Genomic DNA, 21,500 nt, shown 5'->3' with positions numbered 1-21,500 from the left:
TTAGCCAGATAGCTATACTGTACAAGTTGACCACCATTATGGATCAATGGTCAATCAGATGTTAGAATAAAATTTCTCTTTAAAGAAGTGACATGTTGATCTACCATTAATGCTTAACATTATAACTGGAAGTGGCTTATTAAATATCATCAAGGCCTTAGGAACAGAAAATACAAGGATAGATGATGTTTCTTAGGGAGGATGGGTGGAAAATAAAAGCTACCTAGAGAAGGTCAAGTGGTTGGTAAGAGGAGCCTGTGATGGCATCGATCATCTAACGTGGAATAGAAATGGATAAGAGGAATTAGCTCTAAGAACAGAAGTAGATGATGGGCAAAGGTGTCCACCCAGCTTCTTTCACGTATTCCACAAATTTTTTGAGCATATACAATGTAGCAGTATATATGTTTATGCAATAGCATAAGTATATCACAATAGCAAATATGAAAATCAGAATCCTTGCCTCTAGAGCTTATGTGTAATCCATTCTCTCTAAAGTTGTGTGACCCCCTGCTCCATCCAGCATCATCAGTACCACCTGGGAACTTTCCAGAAATGTAAATTCTTGACATCCATCCAGACATACTGAATCAAAAACACTAGGGTGGGACCCTGTAATCTAGATCTTTAGGAGATTTTTAGAACCACTGCTCTAATGGAAAGTGTTCTATAAATCCGGTTCCTCAAAGCTACCCGGGAACAAAAAATGTGAGTGGGAAATAGCTTAAAATGGCAGAGAAGTTATTGATAAGGCTCCTTGAGCTCCTTGATTCCTGCCTGTCTCTTTGCCTACACAAATCATTTGGTATATCTGTGATGTTGCCTGATGCATGGAGTCCCAAACTTTCCTGCTCACCAGAATTACTAAAGAGCTATCCATTCATTTACTCATTCATTTTTATTTTTGAGATGGAGTCTCTCTTTGTTGACCAGGCTGGAGTGCAGTGGGGCCATCTCAGCTTACTGAAACCTCCACCTTCTGAGTTCCAGCTCTTCTCCTGCCTCAACCTCCCAAGTAGCTAGAACTACAGGTGCATGCCACCATACCCAGCTAATTTTTTTTATTTTTAGTAGAGATGGGGTTTCACCAGGTTGGCCAGTCTGGTCTCAAACTCCTGACCTCAGGTGATCCACCTGCCTCAACCTCCAAAAGTGCTGAGATTACAGGTGTGAGCCGCTGCCCCCAGCCTCATTTATTCATTCTACAAATACGTGGGAAACGTTGCCATTAGGCATAGTTATGAAGATGCAGTGGCAAAAATGACAAGCATTATCTTTGCTCTTAAGGAATTCAGGGTCAAAATGGGATGTCAGAACAGAAACAATGACATAAATAATTATAAAAATTACAAAAACAAATAAAGTGTTATAAGACAGTCTCTATGTGTTGTATTGGTGGGGTGTGCAACTTAATCAGAGTCAGGAAGTACGTCTCTGAAAAAGTGATATTGAAGCTGAGCTGAAGAATGAATAGACATTATCCAAAAAGAGAGACCAGCCTTAGCAAAGTTTTAGAGAAAGACAAAACCTCACAGTGTTCAGGGAACTAAAAAGGCCAAGTGTGATTACAGTGAAGAGCACAAAGGAAAAAATGTCCTGGTTTGAGACGGAAATGGTATAGGTTGGTAGGAACCAAAGCGATGGAGCCTGGGAGGACATCAAGAAAAAGAGGAAAAAGAGAAGACTCAATTCAAGTTAAGATGGTCACTATGGCCTCAAAAAAAAAAAAAAACTGTATGAGAGCAGAGCAATGAAGCCTGGAAGACAAGTTAGGACAATCTGCTGCTGTAGCCCAAGTAAGAATCCAGGTTATGAATGATGGCATGATGGGGAAGGGGAGTGGCTGCCAATCCAATAGCTTACAAAGCAGGAATCAGTCCACCTAGAATAGGTTACCACTCACAGTAATGGCCTCCAAGCTATTACGACCCAGAGATAACCCTGGACTTGGTAACGAGGTAGAGAGAAGGGGTATTCACCAATGTAATACTCTTTCAGTGACTTTAGGCAAGTCCTTGCTTGAAATCTCTTTTCCTTTCTGCCACCAATCCACTCTTACCCCTTAGTTTCTTTTTCCTAAGCATGGCACCCCCACTGTTCTTTTAAAGTGCACATACCCTGGGGAAGTAAAGCTCTGAACAGTGTTTGAGAACGCTGAGCACATCAGTTCCCTCTTGACAGAGGAGGGTTACAAGGTTCCTTGGTTACAAGGCTAATGCTCTGCTGTGACGCTAGTTTTCCTCTAACCCAGGTCAGGACAGGGATGTGATGCGCCTGACACTTCTTACCCCACATATGGCCTCTGATGACTGAAGGTTGACACTTTCACCAGCCCTCCCCCTAGGGTGCCCCGTCATCTCTCCTCCTAAAGCTGACAGCACATTGGCATTGCTGACAAATGACTCATTTCCAGCCACATGAAATGGCTTCAATCTTCTCTTTTTGAAGTCTCACAGATTACCTCCTCCGCCTCCTGCTTTTCTGACAACTTCACTCCAGCAGTGCATTATGTTAAAAACCACACTTATTATGCCAGAGTGGGTCTGGCACAATTAGAGTTCAATTTTTATAACAGATGTTGATATCCCTACAATGACCTGCTTGGCTCAATGCTCCTGCAGGCCTGTGACCTGCTCAACTGGAGTCACAGGACCCAATGTCCTCCCTTCAGAATCCCCATCCCGAGAGGGAGAAGACACTGACCCTCCTTCTGCATCCTTTTCATTCTATATGGATGTGGGGTGCCACCATGAACTGTCACCCAAGTCAGAAACCAAGGTGTTCACTCAGATTCCTTCCCCACCTTTATCCCTCTTAGTCAGTCACTGAGTTTCCCTATTTTTGCTTTGACACCTCTCCGAAGGCCCACTCCCATGTCCCCAGATCACACCACCATCACCCTCCTCCTGGAATGTTGAATAATCCTCTATCCATATCTCTGTCTCCAGTCCTGCCCTTCCAAAACAGGCTCTGAAGTAATTATTCCAAAATGCAGAATTATTTACCTATACTTGCTGTTCTCAATCCTTTATAGTATCCCATTGACCTTGGGATAAAGGCTTAAGCTTAGAATTAAAAGTTCTCTCGAAAGGCCTCTCCTGTATCTTTACTCCAGACCACCTTCATTCAAAATATGTTATGCAAGTTGGTATCAAGCTATTTGGAGGTTCCCCCAAACACTCTACTCCGGGGTTCCTTTGTATCTTTGCTTAGGCTTGTTCTTACCTAGAATACCTGGTTTTCTCTTTTTTTTTTTTTTTTAACCTCACAAATATCTTCTCATTCTGCAGGGCTCATTTCACCTCCAGTCATCTTTCATAAAATGCCCTCCCCAAAGGTATTAAGAGCCCCTTTTTGAGACTGAAAGAATCTGTGTTCCCCTGTAACCTGCCATGAATCTCATTAATATATTGGTTCTTTTACTTGTCTTCTGTCCCACTGAACTATGAGCTCTTTGAAGGCACAAGTAGTGCCTTAGGCAACTTAGCACACCCAGAGACATATAGAGAAAGAGGTAATTGACTATGGAACTCATCCTTCCAGCTTGCAGTTCAGCTTTGATAATGGTTGGCATGTGCATCATGGTCCCCCATATATGACACATTTCAGCATCTGCCAGCCAATTTAATCTTCACAACAAACCTGTAAGGAAGTCATTTTAACTGATTTTACAGATGAGAAAACTGAGCCTCAGGGAGTCTGAATAACTTGCTTTCACGCAGCTAGGCAGAAAGCAGTGCAGTACTTGCTGAGGGACATCGACATGGATTTGGGTAGAAAACCATTGTCTCTGTAGAGCTAAGCCATGAAGGATTAGAAAGAAATGGTCAGTTGGAGTAAAGCGGGGTGAGTGGGAAGGTTATTGCCAAAAAGCAAAGAGTGTCTTTCTAAATACTGATGTCATCATGAACAAAGGCACAGAGCTATGAGCGAGAGATGCAGTTAAAAATAAGTCCCGGTCTGAATAGGTTTCTGCCAGTTACTAGCTGTGTGGTCTGGGAGGGTTGCTTAACCTCAGATTTTTTACATATAAAATGAGAATAATGAAAGCTCTGAAACCCTTAGATTAATATAAAGATACAATTAAATACATGTGTATTACATAGTATATAACTGTGTGTGTGTGGACAGATATAGATGTGTGTATGTGTGTGTATGTGGATAGATATAGATGTGTGTATGTGGATAGATATAGATGTGTGTGTGTGTGTGTGTGTGTATGCATGTGTGTGTCTCCCAAAGAAAAAATACTCTGACAAGCAGCAATGGCTCAATGTATGTTAGTTATTTCTAGTATTGCTATTCCAATTATCTATTGTTATAAAAGAAACTACTCTAAAGCATAATACTGTCAAACAACCATGTTTTTGTGCATTACAGGAGCTCAGCTAGAAGGTTTGTCTCTGACCTATGCAGCATGAACTGGAGCACCCACTTCCAGGATGACTTCTTCACTAACTCATTCTGGTGCTTATGGGCTGGGTTGTCATCTGTGTAGGATAAAGGTGCTACTTGTCAACCAGGTATCCAACTCAGGCTGTTGAGCAGAGCACTAGCAAAGACCAGATTGATCAGGTTGGTCTTTCCATGTGGCTTGGGTCTCTCCCTGAGTTGTGACTTGTTTCCCAGAAAGGAAAGAGATGTGAGCAGAAGCTACAAGGCTTCTTATGAGATAGCTTCAGAAGTTGCAGAGAGTCACTTCCGACACATTCTGTTGGTCAAATTATTAGGACAGCTATCCCATTTTCCAAGAGAGACAATTAGATTCTACCTTTCAATGAGAGGTTGGCAAAGAATTTGTGGCCATCTTCGCTATACCACACAACTGGTATAGTGGTACTACTGGCACTATGATGACATTTAGAAGTGACTGCAGATACTCCACTGTGATGAACATACGAAGTGTACATTAAAAAGGGATGACTGGGGGATGAAGCTGCTACGAAACTGCTACACCGACATGGTAGAGTAGAAGCAGAAACATTCTAGTCTCTTCACTACACCCCATAAAGCCAGTGCGAACTAAGCAAGTGAATTTCCCAACCCCAGGGGGTGCACATATAAACCAGGGAGTCAGAAGCTACACTCTGAAAAAGAGTGAGACCGCTAGGAGCATCCCTGGGATTTCTTTTCTGACTCACCTGAAATGAAACAGCCAACTCTCCCTAGCCTCTTTCTTTCTGTTACTTGATGGAGGTCACACTGAGTTATTTTTCCAAACTTTGGAGGTAAGAGAATGAAAGGTCTCAGCTATCTTGGCCATCACAAGCCAGTTACTCATGGGGAACAAGGCAGAAGGCATAAAGAGGATACAGCAAAGCAGATGTTATACATAAAAGACACTTTCTAGCACAATGTAGTTCACATTTCTTCCCTTACTTACTGTGCTGATCTTTTTTTTTTTTTTTAACCATATGGGTTTTTGTCACCACAAGATATGTATGACCTCTTTTCTCAGTTCAATGATCTGGTAAAACACACACACATACACACACACACATCTTTGGGGCCAACCTGTTCTTACCTGTTAATTCTATTAATATCCCTGTTATAAGGCTACAGTCTAAGAAAGATCTAAATAATTTAATGATGTTTCCTGTACTTCTGTTCTTCTTATTAATTCCTGACACCAATAACATGTACAAAATTAAATGCATTTTTATAAGTACATTCAAACACATACTTTCATACACACAGACACACACACACAAACACACACACATACCCCCCGCATATTTCATTCTCAAACATGTCTCCATTTGGGTGATAAATTACATGATTGTCTAACTTTCAAGTATACAAAGTACACTCCTCAGCAAAACATACCATAGACAAACACACAAACACACTGGATTCTTCTCTTTGCAAATATACACAAAATGCACACACAAACACACACTCATAACACAGAGATGCCCTTAATTTCTAAATGCACACTTTCAAATCCTTGCCTAAATCATCTTCCCCATACAAATAGCACACACCCATTCACATACTAATACTAATAGTTTATCTTATACCCACAAATACCCAAGAGAGAAATCTAGGAAAACAACACACACACACGAAGAAAAAATATATGGAGAGACATGTAGACTAATGTACTCTCTGAGTATTCCCTATACATATGACACCTCTCAGGAAGCTGTTGATACTTCCTGGACACACAAAAAATCTCAAGTTCAAATGAACTTCTCCACATCCACATACTACAGACAAATCCAAGCATCTCTTTTTTATTTTAATTGTGATAGAATCAAGCATCTACTTTCAAATACAAAATTACACATAGGCTATAATAAATAAAACACACTCATGCATAATTATACACACACACACACACACACACACACAACTCCTGGTCTTAAGTTCTCTTCTTCCACCAGCACTGCCTCTTATTTTGTCTTAAAGCCCAGGCTTCCCTCAGAAGATCATCTTTATGGAAATCTCCTCAGAAACAAACAAGTACTCTCTTTTTAATACCTAGTGTGAGTAATCCCTCTGCCCGAGATGGCTTCTGCCTCCCTTGTGTCCCACACTAACTGCCCTGGCCACCAACAAAGACCCTAGAAACACTTTTTGCAATTCTTTAATTGGCCCCAATTTAGACAGACTAATAGCTCCGGAAATCTCAGAGGAGAAAAATATAACACTTAAGAAAGATGACTGCTTAAAACGGAACAAAGACATGTCCTTTGCAGGGACAAGGATGGAGCTGGAAGCCATTATACCCAGCAAACTAACATAGAAACAGAAAAGCAACCATGCATGTTCTCACTTTTAAGTGGGAGCTGAACACGTGGACTCAGGGCGAGGAACTACACACACTGGGCCCTGTTGTCCAGTGGATAAGGGTCAGGAGAGGGAGAGCATGAAGAAAAATAGCTAATGCATGCTGGGCTTAATGTCTAGGTGATGGGTTGACAGGTGCAGCAAACCATCATTGCAGACGTTTACCTATGTAACAAACCTGCACATGTATCTGGGAACATAACAAAATAAAATAAAATAGAAGGATGACTGCTAATAATGAAAGCAAAGGGCCAGGTGCTGAGGGAAACAACGGAAACTCGAGTCAGGACTTCAGCTCTAGTCTGATCTCTACTACAGACTTTCTGGGGAACCTGGGACAAGTTCCTCTCACTCTCTGGCCCTGGTCTCTCTACCTGGGAAATTAAAGATTTGGATGTGAGTTTCTGTTTTCTCAGATCTTAAAGCTGTAATCCAAAGTATGTGAACATTTCTAGACCAAAACTATTAGCAATTAACCATTGTTATTTTGATTAGAAAAGGGTGCTGAATCCTTCTGTCTAAGTGGTATAGAAAAAGATGTGCAAAATTTGGAATTTAAAAATCTCAGTTCAAATTTTTTCTCTGCCTGGAATTAATTAAATGAATCTATAACTATTTAATAATTCAGCAGCTACCTTGCACCTGGTGTGGTGCTGAGTACAGGACAAAAGACTCACCAGAAAGAACTTCTGTCTTTGCAAGTTAAGTGAAAGAATAAAGGACAGTACGTGAACAAAGAATCTGGGTGTAAATTATTTACATGCCATGAAAGAGATATTCAGTCACATTTATCACACCTTCAAATTCAACTTTCATCTGCTTTTTTCATGATTCTACTTTTGACTCTGGCTTAACCATATCTTGACTTAACCAAAAGCTCAGGGCAAGCTCAAAACTGCTTCCCAACTCATCTGTGTTTTGACAATGAGCCTTTAATTTGTCATATGGCAGGAAAAGCTGAGCAGCCCGTAACGTGTTCTTGAAGTTGTGCAGTACTGCACAGCACTGATACTAATTTCATTACTCTTATTCATCCAGCCTTGGATACTTCAGCTCTTGGGTTCCAGCCGCGATTAATTGGTAGAGCTCCCACTGACTCCTGATTAGCTGCTTTTGATTAGGGCCTAATGACTTCATTTGGTCCCTAATTCAGGGGGATGAGTTGTAAAACTGCCAGCAAACTGCTCAGACAGAATTACATTTTTCCAAGCCCTGAAGATATCTTTTAAACTCTGCGTACACAGTATTCTCCCTCCCTTGCTCCTCTTCCTGTTGCCTCTGGACCACCCTGCAAAGAAGCAAGACAAAAAGGAAACTTGTGACCCAGCTCCCGGCTGCTAGAGCAGATGTCACACAAAAAAAGCCTGGAATACGACAGGCTGGCTCCTAGGAGGAAGTCATCCCTACAGCACTAACTCCTGTGCAGCGCCCGAAGGAAAGTCTTGGTATGAAAGAATTTCCCTGAAGTCTTCATCTGCCACATTTGCTGCTTGCCTTCTTCAGAACAAGACACTCTCTTGATCTATGCCTTAATCTTCTGCTACAAATACCTGGAAACCTTCAAGCCTTCAACCTGTAACCCACAGCAAAGGTCAGAAGATATAGAGAAAACAGTTTCCCCCTCAGAATCCAAATGGACAGTTGCTGTTGCTGGTCCGTGAAAGGGCTCTGACTTCCCAGACCACAGATCCTAACATTGTGTACTAGGGAGCAAGATAGTCACAGATACATAATCTTGCCTACAGACTCAAATCCCCTTGGGGTGCATGTTTAATACATAGATACCCTAGCTTTGGAGGTGCATTTCAGAAGATTGGTTTTTTGTTTGTTTTTCGTTTTTTGGGTTTTTTTTAGTGGAATCTTGCTCTGTTGCCAGGCTGGAGCACAGTGGCGCAGTCTCGGCTCACTGCAACCTCTGCCTCCCAGGTGCAAGTGATTCTTCCGCCTCAGCCTCTCAAATAGCTGGGACTATAGGCGTGTGCCAAACGCCCGGCTAATTTTTGTATTTTTAGTAGAGACGGGGTTTCACATGTTGGCCAGGATGATCTTAATCTCTTGACCTCATGATCCACCGGCCTCGGCCTTCCAAAGTGCTGGAATTACAGGTGTGAGCCACTGTGCCCGGCCCAGAAGGTTGTTTAACATTCTATTCTATAGATTTCTTTATTTTTCAAAAGTAATCAATTTGACAAACATTTATTTAACGTTTACCATGTGCCAGACGCTATGTTAGTTTTCAGGTAAACACAGGTGACCAAGACTACATCTTTAGCAGCTAAGAGCCCATTGTCTACTGTGGAGGCAAATCATTTGATTGATAGGATAACACTCTATAGTCAGTGTCTGGAGTGTAATAAGTGATAATTACAATGATATATTTATGTATATATATGTATGTATATGCATCTTTATATATGTATATATGGTGCATATACATGTGTGGCTGCATATAGAGTGTGTACATATGTGAATATGCTAAAATGCACACCATTTAAAATGTCATAAAGAAAGAAGTATTCTCTCTTCCCTCAGCCCTAAAAGTGCTCTCCCCAGAGTCAACTGCTGTTAGCCGTCACTTGTGTTCATCTGCAAACATTTCATAGTCATGTACATATTTTTAAATGAAGAACATTAAATTAGAAAAAAATATGACTTTTTCCAAAGAAGGGAATAATGACAGAGGCTGTTATGGCTCCTGCACTTTCAGTCATGCTCTTTTCCAGGAAGCTTTTAATGGTGTTGCCTGGCTCAAGAGGCTAGTCCAGAAAGTATTTGTTGGTTAGATGCAACCTCAAGAGAACTGCACCTTGCAAAAGAGCTAAAAGAAAGACATGATGGGGATAGAAGGTGCTGGGAGGTAGATCAAAGAAATTCACAGGAGCTCCTAGACTAGAAAATGTCACCCATACAAATTCTTCTAGAACTGTCAAGGGCTGTCCCTAATTCCTGTCCATTGCCTTCTTAGCAAGGCTGAACCAGGCATTGGGCAGCTCCTTAGAGCCTGGTGCCTACCCCCGTATGGCCTTGACTTCCGCATTTGACTCTAAAGCAGGCCATCCCAAATGCTGATTTGCCCTATACCAGTGAATGATGGTACTTAAGTCATGCTTCCTATATATTCAAAAATCTCCAGCCCCTGTTTGTAATTCTTTGTGTGTGTTTGGGCTTCAACAGCTTGCAAAGACCCTTTAATTCAAGTGAATGTCATACTAAGCAATGATATACATAGAATGCCCTGCAGTGAGTGAGTTAGCACAATGGGAAAATATGAACTTCTTAGACGCATGGACCTGGTTTCTGATTTCAGTGATAAACACTGAGTAAATTACAGAACTGTAAAATTCAGTTTCTATGTATAAAAAAGGAATGATCATATATCTACTTATCAAACTTTTTGGAGGATTGGGTAACATAAGGAAATTTTAATGTGTCTGATATGTAATAGGTGTTCTGGGTGTTCCATAAATAATAAACACTATTATATTCTCCTCCAGTTTATTTATTGTTTATATCATTTACTAAAACACACAAGCCCTGGTGGCCAGTGACTATGTCATTTCATGGATATTTGTTTGTCCAGCATCAAACACTGTGGCTGATAACACAGTAAACGTTTAATAAATAGCCACTAAAAGAAAGAATAGATGGAAGAATGAACAAATTGTGTCCTTTGATTGTTAGCTCAATCTGAACTAAAATGACAACTCTTGATTTGGGTCTCAGAGAAAAATAGAAGGCATTTCAAGCCAAGGGAAAATTACAAGCAAAGGCAAGTTAGTATAGGGAGGCCATACATTTAAGGGTCTATGAGAAAATCAATGTGTTTGGAATAGAAGATTGATATACATCACTGATGAGTGAGATGTTGCCTATGACAACAACCCACACAGAGCAGCTCTTCATAGATGTTTGATAAATAATGCTGAGAATAAGCACACACCAAACTGTTGAGAAAGACTGAGGTGAACCCAGCAATTTTGTCAAATTTATTCAAAATACTCATTTGGGAAAGCCATGAAGTGGGCTTCCTTTGTGTCATCCCTTGGAGCTCCAAAGAGGCTGACGTAAAGCTCCTGATCAATAAGCAGAGGCTACACATGTCAGGCAATGATCAGACAGAGAGAGGTGCCTGCATTTAGGTCTTGTAGAATCTTCAACATGCTATAGCTTACTTTCCATCTCTTTACCGTTTTTCCCTGCACCAATTGGGCAAAGGGAGGCAGCAATAAATTGATGAAATGTACCAAATTGCATTGTCTTCAGTTTGTTGAATTAAAGTTTTTCTCCCAGCAAATGAAATTAGGGGGATTTCAAGCAAGCATTATCCCTGGGGGAATTAGTGATGTACTCTTAGCAAATCAGATACAAAACACTGGTATTTTTGGTGATGTTTAGAGATGGATGGGGCGAGGGACATCATTGAAAGGATTAGATAAAAGGTGTGGCTGCAGATAAGCTGGCTACTATTGCCAAACCTCTCATTCTATGATGCTACCATGACATGTGTCTTCTTCAATAGCATTATTTGTAAGCACTCCTGCCATTTATTGTGCATTTGCCAAGTACTAGGAACTGTGCTAAGCATTTCGCACACATTATTTAATTTAATCTTCATACTACCCTGTGAGGAATACATTATCATCTCCATGTAACAAATAAAGAAACTTCAAACCAGAGAAGCCAGTGAACTTGCCTGGTGTCACATTGCAAACTGGTGACAAACTGCAGTGCTAACAGAGGTCTCTATGATTCTAAACATTACGTCCTAATACTTTCACTGTATTTCTGTTGCAAGCCCCGATGTGAGGTCCTGCTTTAGGGCAGTGTGAGAGTGTCTGCACCATAGTGAAACAAACAGACTACAGTGAGGAACTGTTTGTCTCTATTCTACTTTGTAACCCAGCAAATTTTAAGCAGCTTTCAAAAATATCCATGACACAACTGAAAACTGCAAATGCAGGCAAAACAGAAGATCTAGACCAAAGTAAAAAATACTGGAATCTAGATATGCAATGTCTAGCATTTAAAAGTTATCAAATTTAAAGAATAAAATCAGCATTGAGCATCCTTTATGCTGGAGTGAAAAGGAAAAATAATTGGTTACTTATTGTCCAGTATTTATAAAGAAAAAGCATATCTATTCCTTAGAGGAAGCAAAATCTTACCATTCCATAAGCTTGAGAGTTCACTCTGCATCAGTCACAGAGTGAATGGCTAGGAATATGATGGGAAACAAAACAAGCATCATGACACCTGCCTCTCGGAGCCTGCAGTCTAGTGGAAGGAGGCCCTTGAAAACACAGTCAAATTTTAACTATACAAAGAGGTGTCAAGACAACAGTGTTACTTAACTCAGTCTGGGAGGAGTGATGAGGATTTCCTAGTGAAAATGATAGTCAACCAGGGGCAGAAATAATATTCAAGCAGAGGTAGAAAAATGAATACTAGATAGATAAAAGGTAAGGACTTCAGGCGTTGGGCAAGGGGAATGTGACCGACAGAGAAATGACATTTGCAAATGCCCAGAGCTGTGTGATATGGTTTGGCTGTGTCCCCACCCAAATCTCATCTTGAATTGGAGTTCCCATAATTCCCACATGTTGTGGGAGGGACCTTGTGGGAGGTAATTGAATTATGGGGACAGGTCTTTCCCATGCCAGTCTCATGATAGTGAATAAGTCTCATGAGATCTGATGGTTTTATAAAGGGAAGTTCCCTGCACATGGTCTCTTACCTGTTGCCATGTAAGCTGTGACTTTGCTCTTCCTTCATCTGCCATGATTGTGAGGCCTCCCTAGCCATGTGGAACTGTGAGACAATTAAACCTCTTTCCTTTATAAATTACCTAGTCTTAGGTATGCTCTTTTAGGAGAATTAGAAGGGGCTAATATGCTGCATGAGAGTATTTCACATTCAAGAGTGAAAGAAATCCAATGTGGCTGTAATAAAGTAGGAGACAGAATGGAAGATGAGGTTAGGACACATGTAACAAGGTGGTACTGGGGCCAGTTCATACTACTAGCTAGTGATAGCCCATTGTGCCTCTCTTTTCCAACTAGGGTAGTAGCTTCAGATCCGCCACAGTGGGGATCTTAAGAAAACAGCAAACAGCATATATGAGGGCTGTTTATTTCCTGCACTAGTATTCAGCATCTCACCACCACATTTGACCATAATTCTAGGTGGTGGTAGTTCTGCCAAGAAAGAAGCTTGGAGGGAAAATCAGATATGATTGAGATCATGGAAGGCTTCATAGACGTATGGCTTTTGGACTGATGGCAACAGCAAGCTAAAAGTCCAATGCAGCAGGCTGGGACACTGAGGTTGGATAGCTAGTCAATGCCAACAAGTGGTTGAATCGCTTGAATCCAGGAGGCAGAGGTTGCAGTGAGCTAAAATCTCGCCACTGCATTCTAGCCTGAGCAACAGAGTGAGACTCTGCCTCAAAAAAATAAAAATACAAATAAAAAAGGAGTCAGTATTAGGAGACCAAGTAGGAAATTATCACTTACTCATCAGCCGTCTAGTATTCCAGAAGAGGAATATGGTCCATTGGCAACAGGAGGCAGGACACTGAGACATCAAGTGAGGCTCAGTCCTGCAGTACTGTCAAGCTGGGCAGGTTATTTAGATAAGGACACAGGGATGACATTTGAGGCCCCAGGTGAATGTCTTCCTTTTAGGAAAATTCAGGAGCCCTAGAGCTAGGTCATTAGGGAACAGGCACACAACCTTGATAGGTACAAAATGCTCTGCTTGCCATCCTGCCTCTTGTTCACTTTGTGATGCATCAAATAGCTTGGGACTAAGCTGCATGCTGGCCTCCAGTCACTCCAGGTGTGTGGAAGGAGGAGGCAAAAGCTGAAGCAGGCTAGGATTCCCTGAGGTGAGGATATGGATGGATGATGGAGTGAACAAAGTGGTAAAGGCGGGTAAGGGCCAGGGAAATAAGAAGAGCGGCTTTGCGTGAAGAATGGCAGTTCTAGCAGATAAATTTGGAAAGGTTAATTAGGGCCAAGATGTTATGTTCCTTAAATACTTGGCTAAGATGCTTTAACTTTATCCAGCAGCAATGGGAGCCATGGAGAGTGTACATGCAGGGCCTTTAATGACATGTCCAGAGCCACACTTTGAGACTAACCTGATGCTGAATCAATATACTTGGGAATGGGCAGGAGAGGAGCTGGGGGTCCTACAGCACTCGAGTAGCACTGACAGAGGGCACTTCTAAAATGCAGTGAGGAAAATGGCAATTGAGCTTGGTGACATCATTCCTCACTGGTGTAAACTCTTTCTTCTTCTCATATACCTCTCTTCTGTCCCAACCTACCCACCGATGTATTGAATTCCTTTTCACTTACAGGAGATTGCCTTATGAGAAACTAATTCCCCAGAAAAGTTTGACTAACTTCAGTTTTCCTCAAAGTTTAAAATTTTACTCTGTATAAATGTGACCATGATATTTTTCAAAATGCATGTGCTATTTTCTGTTCCCTATGGCAAATTGAGACAACATGTTGGAGGTTAATTGGCAAAACAAAAACAAAGAACCTTCAATTCCTTCAAAAATGCTACATGTCATATTCTATTAAATTTTCACTAAAGAAACCTACAAGAAACAACCTCAAAACTCCATCCTTAGCAAATATAAATCTCAAGACTATAGAGATGATCACTCTCCTAAAATTGACCACTGATGAGACTAGTAATATTCCTACATCTGAGTCAGAAGAGCTGGATTTAAATTTTGGTTCTGTTACTTTATAGCTGTGTGATTTTAGGCAAGTCACATTGCCACTATGAGCCTCAGTTTCTCCCTCTGTAAAATGGGACTGAAAATCTCAGGATTGCCTGAGATAATTATTGTGAGAATCAAATAAGATAATGTGTAATAAAGCTTTTTTGTTTTTAACTGCAAAGTACTGCTCAAATAACAAGGAGAGATGCCATTATCTGTGGCTTCTTGTCTTTGGGGATTTTCATGCACTTCCAAACCTAAATGAGAAGTTCATGGCACAGTGTAAGTTAATACTCATCAGATGGATTAGCTGACCTTCGCACTGACTGCCAGTAAACCATCATTTTCCTCTCCTTCTGCAGAGATTCTTTTTTCACTTGAGAGGAGGGTTATGAGGGAAAGATAAAAAAAGCAGTCTCAGATAATAAATCCCAGCTTGCCTGACTCCAAATTGCAGTTGGCTAAGGAGGTGATTGGCCCTGGTTGTGGAAGCTCCCTCCTCAGCCACATTTGGCTCTGCTTTTTGTAGCCTCAACCCTTGAAGGCTGAGGGAAGAGGAAGGTCATACCCTTTGGATCTTCCTGTCTGATTAGATCTAGGCAGGACATTGCAAGCTTCCCTCCCAAGATGAGGCAGCTCTGTCAGATCTGAGAGACATTTATCTTCCTGAAACACACACTAATCTGTCAGTCACAGATGAAGATAAGGAGATAATGAGCAGGAAGGGAAGAGGAAGTGGCCATTCTGATGGTCAGGGAGCACATTGTTAGGATCATGCCTCCTTCCATGCTTGTAGAGGAAAGATAGTTGATAGAACATTCATGGAGGAGAAAGGGGAGGTGTGGGAAGCCCTGCGGTGCTTGTGAGAGGAAGAGTTCAAAGACCAGAATGCAAATTTCAGCCTGGTCACCTCTCAGCTGGGTGACTTCTCTGAGCTGCAGTTTCCTAGTCCAAAAAATGAGAACAGTGATGGTGGTGGTGACACTTTCCTAAAATCACAGGATTATCTGACAATTCTATGAGACAAGCGGTGTGACAGCATACTTCCCCATGCCTTCCTTATTCCTCCTGCATCCCATATCCCACACCCCATGCTTTTTCCACAAAACTGATCCTTTTGTGTAAGTGATAAATATATTAACCCTTGCTGTTGAACATGTTGGTGCAAACAGTTGATATTCCAGCCTATCTGATGAAACAGGGTTGCCTTGTGCATTGTCAACAGCCTTGTGATGTCTTCAGTTATTTAATTTCTGTACTAAAGGGAGGTATCAGGAATCCCTGTAATGCTGCATAGGGCAGGGGGGCAGAACTAGAGAAGCCTGAGTAGGCAGGCTTCGTGAGTTCATCTTTCACTTCAACTAAAGCAAACCACTTATCTATTTTACATATTAGATTTCCTAGAATCACATACCTGAATAGAGGAGAGCTGCTTCAGGTGGTGGAGGGGGAGAGATAATAAAATTTTAGGCGGGATGCAGTGGCTCATGCCTGTAATCCCAGGACTTTGGGAGGCTGAGGCAGGTGGATTGCTCGAGTTCAAGAGTTTAAGACCAGCCTGGGCATAATGGTGAAAACTTGTCTCTACCAATAAATAAATTAATTAATTAACTGGTTCTGGTGGCACACATCTGTGGTTGCAGCTACTTGAGAGGCTGTGGTTGGAAGATTACTTGAGCTTGAAAGGGAGAGCTTGTAGTGAGCTGAAACTGCACCACTGCACACCAGCTTGGGTAACAATGAGATTCTGTCTAAAAAATCATCATCATCATCATTGATAAGGTTTGGCTGTGTTCCCACCCAAATCTCATCTTGAATTTTAGCTCCCATAATTCCCAGGAGTCATGAGGGGGACCTGGTGGAAAGTAATTGCATCATGGGGGCAGGTCTTTCCCATGCTGTTGTTAAGATAGTAAGTAAGTCTCCTGAGATTTGATGGTTATTATAAGGGGGAGTTTTCCTGCACAGGCTCTCTCTTTGCCTGCTGACATCCATGTAAGATGTGACTTGTTCCTTCTTGCCTTTCACTATGATTGTGATGCTTTCCAAGCCACATGGAACTGTATATCCAATTAAACCTCTTCTTTTGGTAAATTACCCTGTCTTGGGTGTGTCTTTATCAGCTGCTTGAAAGTGGACTGATACAATAATGATATTTAAAACTATCTAAGAAATACAGTGGCAGAAAGGGGGATAACGCAGTGCAAACCTGTGTAGGCCCCCCAGTAGAGATTAGAAGGTCAAACATAAATATGATATAAATAGATGAGTGAACAATCAATGAACAAAATTGTTTAAATAGGGACTGCGTCCCATGATGGAGGGCAGGAAGTGAGACATTGCTCACCTGGCCGTGTGTTGCTGCCATCATGCACACTCTCACCTGTTTTTCTCACTTTCCAGAAATCACCCCCACTGTCCTGTAGACAGGAGCTTCCAACTTTCTTACAGGGGCTGATGAAGGAGAAATTGAGAAAAGCAGCAATTTGATTTCCTGCTGAAGGCTTCCTCAAGGAAAGTCCGTTTCCAGATTTTCACTCATAAAAGCATTAGAGTATCCATGATTCCCCAGAGGAAGCAGGACCTCATCTTCTATCCATCTGGGTCCCCACCAACCTTTTCCTTCATGAATGAACAGCTGCAGCAGTCATAATAATGATAATGCCAACCTCAGCAATGGTGTACCAGGCTCCATGCTAAGTACTTACACATATTACCCCCTTTCCCAAGATTATTCTGCAAGATAGACATTAGCACCTCCCTCTTATAAATGAAAACAGCAAGGCTCACAGCAGTCATATATCTTGCCCAAAGTCATATACTGCTAAGTAAGAATGCTGAGATCTTTCACTTCCAAACCTAACTTCATTGTGCTACACTAAGCTGACTTGGACATTATACTACCTTGGACCTTCACATAACCTCTGCGTGAACACTTCTCAGGGTTTTGCAGAAAGACCACTGTTTCAGCCCTCTCTATCCGTATATTTTCACATTAATTCTTATCTCCTTGGTCTAGTCAACTGAAGACTAAAATGGGACAAACCAATGAGTGAATGATTAAAGAAATGCACAGGTAAATGAGTGAAGGACAGAGTAAGTGAATGAATGAGTGAGTGAGTGAAGGTGACATATTGCAAAACACTGAAATCCAGCTGTTAAATCAGTGATTCATGCAGTTGAGGCCAGGGTTTGAAATAAGTATGAGAGAATTGTACTGGAGGTGCATGTTGGAGCAGTGTGCACAGTTTTTGAAGGGAAGAGTAAAAAATTTCACAGAGGTATTTGAAAGCTGGGACACAGGCTTGTTTTATAAGACAGGGAAATGAATGCAGAGATCAGGTTTGAGGCTGCTTCAAATGTATCCCACTGATAAATATACACAGGCAGAGTGTTCTGTCCTGGTGAAAAGAAGGGGACGGTGGCAGCTATAACATCCTGCTTGGTGCCTTTGGCACAGGACTCACTGCAGGCTTTATTCCAACTTGTGTCATCAGGAACAGGATACAGGTAATGAGAGAACCACAGGTCCTGGGAAGACCAAAGGCAGACATTTTATGCCTCAATTAAATTTCCCCTTGTAAGGCTTTCAAACACAATTTAGCCTTTCTCTGCTGGGCTGGGCTAGACACAGAGCCATGCACTGGATCTTTTTGGAACACAGAGCCCATGAGCGACTGTAATTAACAGTTTCCTCCTGCTAAAGGGAATAGGTTTTTGGTACATAACATGGCCTATTTGTGAGAATGGAAACTGTACTATTCATCGCAGGGTACCCAGTGGGCTGTCTGCCCAAGACTGCCTGTCACAGCTCTATAAGGATTCTGGGCACAAAACTTTGAGAGAACGAATTAAGAGATAGAGTTCTAGACAGGAAGAGGGGTGGGCATACAAAGGATGAAAATTCACCATGTATGGTATTGCGGAAAGAGCATCCACTTAAAGTCAGAAAACCTACGTCTTATTTTCTGGCTTCACTACTTTCTGTGCTGCCTTGAGAATTCACACAGATCCTAAATACTACTTTCTTGTAAGAAGGGAATAATAAGACCTCTCTCAAGGACTGTTGCATTAAATCTGTACTCCCTTTCTGGGAAAGTTTTTGTCAATATGCTCTTCCAGGATCATACTGATTCATTGATAATCCTCCTATAAAGCCCTGAATAAGTAATCATCCTTCCAAATAAGTCGTCCTGGAGCAGAGTACCAGCATTTTCTCTTTAACACAGTACAGTGCTGAATGCTTTTGGATTTCCTGTGGGCTGAACCATGCTTCTAAAACAGAAGCTGCTCAATATGACAGGGGTGGCTTTTACAAAGCTGGGTTTATCAAAGTATGTAAGAATATTACTGTAAGGATATGAAGATGGGTATAGCACAGACAAGCTCCACCAATGAGAGCCAGTGTGAAGGAAAGCACTGGTGATCTGCGAACTGTTAGAAACTCAGCCTTTGTGCAAGGATTCAGAGACTTATTTCACTTAGCATAATGTCCTCCAGGTCCCTCCATGTTGTCGAGATCCTCTAGCTAACAATATCATATTGTATATTTAAAATTTACTAAAAGAAGAGGTATTATACTAAGTGGTCATACCACAAATAATAATAATATCTGTGGGTGGGAGAAAATGTTGGGAGGTGATGGATATGTTTACGCAATTGATGGTGGTGATGGTTTCACACCTGTATACTTATCCCCAAAGTCACTGAGTCGCACACATCAGGGGATCCCCAACCCCACCCTCATCCACCACCACAAACTGGTACCTGTCTCTGTGGCCTGTTAGGGACCAGGCCATACAGCAGGAGGTGAATGGCCAGGGAGCAAGTGAAACTTCATCCTTATTTACAGCCACTCCCCACTGCTCGCATTACCACCTGAGCTCTGCCTCCTGTCAGATCAGCTGCAGCATCAGATTCTCATAGGAGCATGAATCCTTCTGAAAACTGCACATGCAATGGATCTAGGTTGCACACTCCTTATGAGAATCTAATGCCTGATGATCTGTCACTGTCTCCTACCACCCCCAGATGGGACCGTCTAATTGCAGGAAAACAAACTCAGGGCTGTTACTGATTCTACATTATGGTGAGTTGTATAATTATTTCATTATATATTACAATTTAATAATAATAGAAAGTGCACAATAAGTGTAATGTGCTGGAATCATCCCCAAAACCATCCCCTGCCCCCACTCACCCCAGTCCATGAAAAAATTGTCTTCCACAAAGCCAGTTTCTGGTGCCAAAAAGGTTGGGGGCCACTGATATACATTATATATGTACAGCTTCTAATATGTCAATCATAAATCAATGATGTGATTAAAAAAAAAAAACAGGAGTCAGAAGAAGCACAAATACAAACTCTAAGGTCTATCCTCTGGTGCTGCCTCCTTGAAGGAAAAGACAGGAGGGTTGCTATGAGCTGGACACCTTCACAACCTTAGGTCACTGCAGAAAATCCAGACCCCAGCTGTGTGGTTACAGAGCCTACATTCTCACCACTGAATCTTCCTACCTCCTTTCCTGCAGAGACCAAAAACCCGGGGCAAAAGAAGAAAAGGAAAGGTTTTGTAGCTGTGAATCTTTCCCTTTTCTAACAGAAATGGGATTTCCAAACCTCGAACAGTGTAGGGAACATCCTGTTTAATTCTACATGTATTCTTACGTTCTTCCTCACCCCAATCTGTTCCCTAAGTAAAATGATTATCATCGAGTTTTGAAAGCGAGGAGGAAAACTACACACACACACACACACACACACACACACACACACACACATAGTGCGTGTATATATATATATATATCTTCCCCAACGAAACACCTTCAATGTTCTCACTTCAAATAGCCCATTCATCTCCCAGCGGCCAGTGAGAACTCCAGGAGCCGGAACATTTCTTGTGTAAATAAAGGAATGGAAACCGTGCTCAGGAACACCCACCAGACAAAGTCTGCTTTTCATTCTCCCATCAACGCAGGCGCGAGCCGCAGAGGCGGGCACGTGTCCCAGGCCGTCCTCTAATAAAAAGCCGAGTTCCGTTCTCCAGTGCGGAGTCAGGGGAGTCCAACCTTTCAAAACACACTTTTGAAAGCAGCCGGCGGCTTGAAAGGAGGCTCAGATGTCATTTGCGCGGCCGCGCCAGCTGCACAATGCGCTGCGCGCAGAGCCGGGTCCCCGCGGGGCTGCCCAGACCCTGTGAATGAGTGAGCGAGCGAGCGCGCAGAAGCCGTGGCCGCCGCTCCCCGAGCCCCGCGTAGCCCCGCGAAGGTGCTGGCGCTCCAGAGGCTCAGAGCCAGGAACCCCGGCGTTTCCGTCTTCCGTGGCGCTGATGAGAACGGCCTGCGCTAATGAGTTCCACCAGGTGACTGTGGCTAGGCTGCCCACGGGACTTCGGGGCATCAGGCTGAGTTTTCAGTTCTTCTTTTAAGTTCACTTACTTCAAAGTTTTCCATTTGAAGCTGTTGAGAGAGCCTGATAGACACCAGAGAAGAAAGGACAGCAAAGAAAAGAAAGACTGAAAAATGCTTCAAGCAAAGAAAAAAAAAAAGTAAAGAAAAATTTTAAAAATAGGTCAAGCAACTGAAAAGACCATGATGAAGACATTAAGCGCCTCCCCACCTCATACCTGATGCACTACATTCTGACTTCAAGGAAAGGTAATTCAGTGAAAGATGGAAGTCTTGGTCTTACCAGGAACTGAAGTAAACCCGAAGCGGGGCAATTAAGAGGGGAAGTCACTGACAAGAACAGTAGTGGCTTGTTAGAATAAACCACATATTTTCTCCTTGGGAGTTTTGCAGATTGACAAGTAAATGTGGGAAGTATTCATCCCTAAAGGTTCCCCAGATAATTCGCTTCCTCAATGTCATTGACGAATCTTCAAAAACAGGTTTTCATTTGCTTACATCACAGATAGGAAAATCAAAGCCCAGAAACGTTAGGTGACTTTCCCAAGTTAACAGCTCCTGT

General features: G+C 42.0%; 1 long non-coding RNA gene across 2 annotated transcripts in view; it reads right to left on the bottom strand.

The window, feature by feature from the left end:
* LOC103794720 (uncharacterized) overlaps positions 1-21,229 on the bottom strand; it is a 94,519-nt gene extending 73,290 nt beyond the window's left edge. Inside the window, exons 1-2 of one of the 2 annotated variants that reach the window (XR_008472961.2) lie at positions 21,157-21,229; positions 20,472-21,002 (exon numbers count right to left, since the gene is read on the bottom strand). This is a non-coding gene — a long non-coding RNA (uncharacterized LOC103794720). Of the gene's footprint in view, positions 1-20,471 lie in introns of both variants that reach the window. The other variant, XR_013527196.1, reaches the window with a different exon arrangement.
* Between the last annotated feature and the right edge of the window lie 271 nt (positions 21,230-21,500).

Source organism: Callithrix jacchus, chromosome 1 (genome assembly GCF_049354715.1).
Source record: "Callithrix jacchus isolate 240 chromosome 1, calJac240_pri, whole genome shotgun sequence".
Lineage (NCBI taxonomy): Eukaryota > Metazoa > Chordata > Mammalia > Primates > Cebidae > Callithrix > Callithrix jacchus.
This window is presented reverse-complemented; position numbering and strand designations above follow the sequence as displayed.